The following is an 8557-nucleotide window of genomic DNA, read 5'->3' on the forward strand; positions in this document are numbered from 1 at the left end:
TATGGCAGGTTAGAATAGCCTAGCTGAGGTTCGTGACAGGACAGAGGGATAGCAATACAGAACAGTCCCAGCAGTAATCCAACCCTGTCACTGACACACCTCTGTTTATGTTCTCAGGACGATGAGCCAGCTAAAGATGTCCGCCGCTTAGCGAGACGGGGTTCAGCTCCGGCCACGTATGCAGGTGGTACTGGGTGAGAGCAGCGCGCCCAAAACACACACACAGATACACACTCAGAAAGACACAAACACACACTCTATCCTCAGTCAAACTCCCCTCCACAAGTGCGTGTACACAACTCACACACACACACACACACACCCCAGCAGCTGCTCCCCACACCGCCTCCACCTCCTCCGATTCCACTCCGCCCAGTGCACCCTGAACAGGTGGCCTCTCTCATCCCTCATTAGTTGACAAAGCACACAGATTACATCCCCCCACCCCACCCTCCCTCCCTCCCTGATCAATTCCCTCTCACTGCACTGCTGCTCCCTCACACACAGGACCACAGTGGGGGCTCACAGTCACAGACCTGCGTTCAGGGGAGTAGATGAGGGCTCCCTCTTTCCCTCAAAAAATATTGTGTTTCATAATGTCAAACAGTGAAACAGAACTGTCTGTATAATCTGACTGAAGTGCCCTCAGTGAACGTGGAAATGTAAACAGTAGTTGGATGTTGTTTTAGAGATGATCCAAGATTATACATTTTAGTTGTCCCGTGTGACTTAGGCCCCTTCTTAATGTGTGTAAAGGTGAACCTAGCTCCTTGAGCTGTGACAGCCTGCACACACACACACACACACTCAGAGCAAGCCCCCTGAACAGCCCTGCGCTTGTCTTGTCTGCGCCGAGCGCTGGAATTTGGGTCAGCGGGAATAAACATGTCCTTTGTGTTTGTTGTGTTCTCTTTGTTCTCCAGCGCACTCAGGCTGCAGGCCCTCCGCAGAGCCAGCAGAGCAGCGGCAGGAGGGGGGCCAGAGGGGGCCGAAGTGGAGAGAGAGGGCCCCATCCTGATACTGAAGTCCCAGATCTCTCTCCCTAACAGGCAGCCCCAGCCCGTGCCCCAGCCACAGCCACAGGCACACAGCTCCCCAAGCTTCCTCCACAGGATCCTGTCCAAGCACCGTCGGAGGAGTGAGTGTCATGGGTCCACCAACACGGGCTACATGGCCGACTAGGATGCTACGATGGATGGTGGTGTGTGTGGGGAGAGTAAGAGGGTAAAGGAGGGAGGAGAGAGGAGGAGATTGGGTATAGCGATGGGATATTTTTGAAAAGTGACTACATTTTGAGCCCACCCCAATTGGGCCAGGTAGGGTTGCCATAGTTACATCACTGTTGCTAGTCTATGGCTGGACTGCTGGCTGCATCATTGAAGAGCTGGAGTGAGGGTAACTACTTCCCTGGCTCCTCTGTAAAGTGTTCCAGAAATATGAATGGTGTACTGTATATAACGTTTCCGGGATTAAGATGTGACATTAAGCAAACCGTAAATTGAGGGGTTGAATAGGGGGGGAAAGTATTTCATTAATAGTCAAAGAGGGATCAGATTTATGACTATATTTTATGAAGCTAACTGTGTTTTCTTCAGCCAAATGTTCCATGAGTCTGCCAGAGCTTTCTGTTCCATGTTGTCATCCATATTAGGCTGGATTCTCTGTTAAGCAACTACCACGTTCCAAAGCAATCTGCACTAAATCATTGATATATTTCCTTTTGACTATAAATTGTTCAACCTTCATTTGTGTAAATCCCAACATCAGCCAAGAATGTATTTTTCATAAAAATAATAAAACCTGTACTTGCGGCTGATGTCCCTTCATCCTAGTTAGTAACATATTCCACTACAGCATGTACCACGTCAAGAGTCTCCCATTCGACGGAGCTGAAAAAAGCCCTGTGAAGTGAGAGGATGTGTGATTGAGGCGTGTTGAAAGGCACTGCCAAAGGAAATGGCATCATTATTGTGAAGGTTGCCCGGGCAATGGTAAAACAGCTCTCTTTCTCTGGGCTCCACACGGTCTTCAGTGTTACCTCCCAGCATGGCCACAACTGTGTACGCTGTAGAATGTATCCTTTGGAAGGACTAAAGATCCAACTCTCTAATCCCAATCCTAACCTTGACCTCAGATTTAGACACCACATCCACCAGCCCAGTGATGTGTCCATTGATAAATTGGGATCAGATCTATTCTAACAGACCATATCCCTGCCTGATATGTGAGATTATCACTACCAAGCAGTAATGCTAGCTACGGGGAATGCTCGTTAAAAAGGTAAGCATTTAAAAAAAACACCAAAGCCAAAAGCCATCCTGTAATTTATTACCAGTTGTATGGTCAGTCTGAACCTCTGTGTTGTTGAGATGAAGGCAGAAATAGTGTCTGAACAGTTTTCCAACATCTTGATGTTCTTCACACTTGGTGTTCCCTCACAAGCCTTCCTGATTTCTTAGTACAGTTGAAGACGGAAGTTTACATACACCTTAGCCAAATACATTTAAACAGTTTTTCACAATTCCTGACATTTAATCCTAGTAAAAATTCCTTGTCTTAGGTCAGTTAGGATCACCACTTTATTTTAAGAATGTGAAATGTCAGAATAATAGTAGAGAGAATTATTTATTTCATATTTTATTTCTTTCATCACATTCCCAGTGGGTCAGAAGTTTACATACACTCAATTAGTATTTTGTAGCATTGCCTTTAAATTGTTAAACTTGGGTCAAATGTTTTCGGTAGCCTTCCACAAGCTTCCCACAATAAGTTGGGTGAATTTTGGCCCATTCCTCCTGACAGAGCTGGTGTAACTGAGTCAGGTTTGTAGGCCTCCTTGCTCGCACACGCTTTTTCAGTTCTGCCCACACATTTTCTATAGGATTGAGGTCAGGGCTTTCTGATGGCCACTGCAATACCTTGACTTTGTTGTCCTTAAGCCATTTTGCCACAACTCTGGAACTATGCTTGGGGTCATTGTCCATTTGGAAGACCCATTTGCGACCAAGCTTTAACTTCCTGACTGTCTTGAGATCTTGCTTCAATATATCCACATTATTTTCCTTCCTCATGATGCCATCTATTTTGTGAAGTGCACCAGTCCCTCCTGCAACAAAGCACCCCCACAGCATGATAATGCCACCCCCATGCTTCACGGTTGGGATGGTGTTCTTCAGCTTGCAAGCCCCCCTTTTTTCCTCCAAACATAACAATGGTCATTATGGCCAAACAGTTCTATTTTTGCTTCATCAGACCAGAGGTCATTTCTCCAGAAAGTACAATCTTTGTCCCCATGTGCAGTTGCAAACCGTAGTCTGGCTTTTTTATGGCGGTTTTAGAGCAGTGGCTTCTTCCTTACTGAGCAGCCTTTCAGGTTATGTCAATATAGGACTCGTTTTACTGTGGATATAGATACTTTTGTACCTGTTTCCTCCAGCATCTTTACAAGGTCCTTTGCTGTTGTTCTGGGATTGATTTGCACTTTTCGCACCAAAGTACGTGCATCTCTAGGAGACAGAACGCGTCTCCTTCCTGAGCGGTATGAAGGCTGCGTGGTCCCATAGTGTTTATACTTGCGTACTATTGTTTGTACAGATGAACGTGGTACCTTCAGGCGTTTGGAAATTGCTCCCAAGGATGAACCAGACTTGTGGAGGTCTACAATTTTCTGAGGTCTTGGCTGATTTCGTTTGATTTTCCCATGATGTCAAGCAAAGAGGCACTGAGTTTGAAGGTAGGCCTTGAAATACATCCACAGGTACTCCTCAAATTGACTCAAATGATGTCAATTAGCCTATCAGAAGCTTCTAAAGCCATGACATCATTTGCTGGAATTTTCCAAGCTGTTTAAAGGCACCGTCAACTTAGTGTATGTAAACTTCTGACCCACTGGAATTGTGATACAGTGAATTATAAGTGAAATAATCTGTCTGTAAACAATTGTTGGAAAAAGGAGATGTCCTAACCGACTTGCCAAAACTATAGTTTGTTAACAAGAAATGTGTGGAGTGGTTGAAAAACAAGTTTTAATGACTCCAACCTAAGTGTATGTAAACTTCCGACTTCAACTGTATGTGATATAGGATGTTTGATGCTGGAGGCCTGGCCTCCACCGCCATCTGCTGAGAAAGGCTTAGTGCTTCTGAGAGAGGAGCAGCTTTCCCCTCTTACTGGCCTCTCTCTCTCCTCTCCTCTCCTTCATCCATTCATTCATTCATTCAATCAGTGCTTTAATTAGCTTTAATCCAGGGTCAAACTCTGCCTCTCTCTCCGACTCCTGGAATAAGGCCTTGCTATGTGGATTATTGTGGTTGACATCCAGTGGGGGACAGTGACTTTGTGTGTCCCTCACTGGGCCTCCCTCAGCTACACACAGCGTGACAGAGGCCCCACTCTCATAGAGGCCCAGAGGGCTGGTGTGTGTGTGGAGGGGGGGTGTTCACCTGCCTGACACCTGTTCTCTCCTCTTGGAGCAGCAGATGCTATGCAGGAGAGTGCTGAGCCCTGCTGAGCACTGCCCCACCCCGGGTGACCACAGTCTGTACCCCTCATACACTCTGTCTTCCCTGCCCATTCAACCAGGACCCCTTGACACCACACACACGCACACACACAGAGGCTCCAGTTACACCGCAGATACACCCAGACAGAAACGCAAACCACAGAGACCAACCCAGTCCAATGTATTGTATCACCCCTCATTATGAATCTGTTGTTTGTTGCTAAAGGTGTACTCAGGCACAGGCTCCTCTGGTATAGTAGTTAGGCACTGCTGTTCATATGTGAGCCTGTTTAACCTCACATCACTAACACACACAGGGGACTGGAGACCAGGACCTATTTACAGCAGAAAGGGCAGGGTCCAAAACACACACGCAATTTGTTTTTCCCGCCTAAAGTGCCCCATCCCCTCGGTGGTGCACTGTGCTGTGTTCAGTGGGAGACCAACATGGTGCCTGCCAGATGACTGCCCTGTCAGTGCTATAATGGGCTGCCATCTGCTGTCTGGCATACACAAAGGCTGGCAGTGTCAGTGTGTGTGTGTGTGTGTGTGTGTGTGTGTGTGTGTGTGTGTGTGTGTAGGGGAAATATGGGAGGGGGAGGGACACTTGCCACATGCTGCTCCTCGAGCTCTCCGCATTGAACACAAATACACACACAGCAAAGTTTGAGCACTGTACAACATAATGAATTGAACAGTATATACATTTCATTGGAGTAAAACACATTTCTCTAAAATCACTAAATGTGTTACTCATTGATTGTGTACTACTACCACAATAAATGCCTGTGAATACACTGTATAGGACATGTCTGTACCGATATGCAACAGGTGCATGTGTGGCCACACTAAGTCAATAAGAGCTGCACTGTGCAGGACCAGCACAATACACTCAGTAAACACAAGGCTTTACAGGCTGCTGCCAACAACCGATTAAGAGGCAGTAAGCCTTTGACGTGTCTCAAGCCTGAGTCCAGACCATCTGAAAGCAACAATAGCTCAAGTCCTGCCCAGACAAGAGCCATAGGGAAGGGGAAACAGATTGATGTAGTGGATATTTGCGTGTACGTGTGTACTGCTGATGCTACCCCAGCAGAAGGCAAGTCGCCGGGCCTTGTGCCCCTCCTCTTGGGGGCAATTGAGTGAATGGGGCTGTAAAAGCAACAGGCCCTGGGGACAATAGCGCCCGGGGGCATTAAGTCACGGGTGACTGGGCGTCTTTAGGGCCAGCAGCTGACCCTGTGGAGAGGCCTCTTGTCCTGCCGGAGGGGGACTCGTGTCCGCAGACCCCAGGCCAAGCTGACAGCACCCCGCCATACACACACACATTCACAAGCATGCATGCATGCATACACACACACACACACACACACACGGAAGGGGGATTGTGTCCATGGTGAACCCAGGCCAAGCTGACAGCACCTCGCCATACACACACCACAGGCAGGGGGAACATATACACAGGACAGGGAATGGGGTCGGGCCTGCGGTCAACCCCAGCTACTGTTAATTCACTGCCATCAGGCCCTGACAGGACTGGACAGGGAACAGAAGAGTCCTTCCACTGGAGGGAAAAGGAGGGAAAAGGGATAGAGGAAGGTATTTGGATGACCACGAGGTTAGACATGAGATTAACACTGCAGTTTTATTGAAAGGTGCACCAAGATCATAACATCCTATTGCTGTTACATGACACAATGGCAAAGAACAAAGCACCACAAATGCAATGCAATAACATTTTATTATTATTCCATATTAAGTACATGGTTACAATGGCAGTTGACAGGAATTCTATGGTACCTGGTTATGATTTCAGCAGAAAATACTGTAAAATTACATATGTGATTGCTGTAGCTGTAGTAAAAACATGATAATTGAAAAGTCCAGCGTATAGCTTATTGTTTATGCATGATTATGACAACAACTGCTACTATAAATGTACTTAATTCCGTCATAACCTAGGGTTGGATGTCCAAATGTTAACATAAAAACATGTTGCAAACAAAACATAAAACATACATACAGAAAGTCAAACCAACCAACAGAACAGAGAACAAACATATATTCCTATTTACTGTAGCGGTTTGATGTCGGAAAATAAGAAAGTTAAGAAACTGTGGTTCTGTGGAGCTCAGAGAGGGTGAACATACATGATCTTTCACTTGATCTCTCCTGAGGAGATTCCCTTCTTATTCTCAAACACACTTAATGCTAGATAATCCCGATTATAATCCCGATTATAAACAGTTGGAAGACTGTTGGAACGAATGACACCAACTATCACCACAGGGACCATAGATACTCTGCTGCTTCCCTATTATTACAGAGGCAACCAATCAGAGCCATAGAAGACTGCATTGTCACATAAAAGCTTCATCTTTCATTGTATGTTGAACATCTTATATTGTACTTGTGATTATTACTGATAAACAATTGATTTTAAACAGCTCTGTCTTTACATGCCATGTAAAAACATACATCAAACAGCTCCGTCGTTACATTTTCATGTCAGTGTTCAATAGTCACATGTAGTGAGACATTCATCCAATGGCACTGGGTTTAAGAAAAATATAATAAAATTTAAAAAATACACACAAAAACAACAGCTACGTCATAAGCACAAACAAATGAACGAAACAACACTTAAACGATGAGAAAAGTGCAATTTGTCTATGATTAGAGGTTGGAGACTGAATCCTGCTACTACCTATGGAGAACACAAAGAAACTCTGATTCCAGGGGAAACTGTTCTACCAATATCAACAACTCAGTGATGTCACTTTACAATGGTTATTAACTAAATCTGATAGTTCAAAGAATGACTGAATGAAAGATATTAGTGGCAGTGCATGTTTGCTTGTTATGTCTAATTCTGAGAAATTAGTTGAAAGGTAGCCCAATCCTTTTTCTGATAGAAAGAAAATATAATTATTCGATCATTTCTTTTTCAATTTTTTGAAATAAATAAATTAGTAAACATTGAATAAATATAACCTACAGCATTCACACAAACAGGAGATCCCCTTCAACTAAAATGCTTTCTTTAGCATACTGATGATATGAGCGCTATTAGTCCGTACCGAACATGACAACTGGATTCTGATCTAGGATCAGTGTACCCTTCACCAATCATAACCTAGATCATTAGGAGGTAAGAAGTAGAACTGACCTTAGATCAAAAGGGTTTCAGAAGGGTTTTAGGCTGTCTGTCAGCAAAGGTACATTTCTCAATGGAAACTTAATGTGTTCAATTTACACTTATATTAATATGTAAGTTTTAGAGAACAGATAATAAATAATAGAAGAAAAAACTAACAAATGAACAAAAAAGGTACCCTTCCATTTTGAGTTTCTTCGCAGTTTCACGCTATGAAATACATTCAACAAAAGTCTCAATTTGAGACTGCTAAAGGAAAGTATGGCCTTGGAATGGAAACTTAATTGTACTATCCAGTTACCTCCTCAACACAGATCGTTTCTCTGCAGCCAAACCCAACTCAGTAGTGCAATACTGATCTCTCTCTCTCTCTCTCTCTCTCTCTCTCTCTCTCTCTCTCTCTCTCTCTCTCTCTCTCTCTCTCTCTCTCTCTCTCTCTCTCTCTCTCTCTCTCTCTCTCTCTCTCTCTCTCTCTCTCTCTCTCTCTCTCTCTCTCTCTCTCTCTCTCTCTCTCTCTCTCTCTCTCTCTCTCTCTCTCTCTCTCTCTCTCTCTCTCTCTCTCTCTCTCTCTCGACTTCATAACAACAGGTTTAGCAGTACAGGGTAGTTCTACAAACATGCTGGAGAATATACATATAATGTTACATCATAAAATGTATTTTTTCATTTTTGTTTAAACAATATATTAACAATATGAAACTCATAAGCAGTCACTGCTACAGTAGTAATACAAAGTCTATTTCTACAGCTTACTACTTTATGTGTAGGTTGTTCAGTTTTAACACATTATAAACTAGTGTAGAAAATCGAGTATTTCTTATCTGTACAAACCTGTTACATGGCTAGGAGGTCAATGGCTGGTGTGTATTCAAAATACAAACAAAGCAATTTATGACAAC

The sequence above is a fragment of the Coregonus lavaretus genome (assembly GCF_964263955.1).
Source record: "Coregonus lavaretus genome assembly, chromosome: 2".
NCBI classification, from domain to species: domain Eukaryota; kingdom Metazoa; phylum Chordata; class Actinopteri; order Salmoniformes; family Salmonidae; genus Coregonus; species Coregonus lavaretus.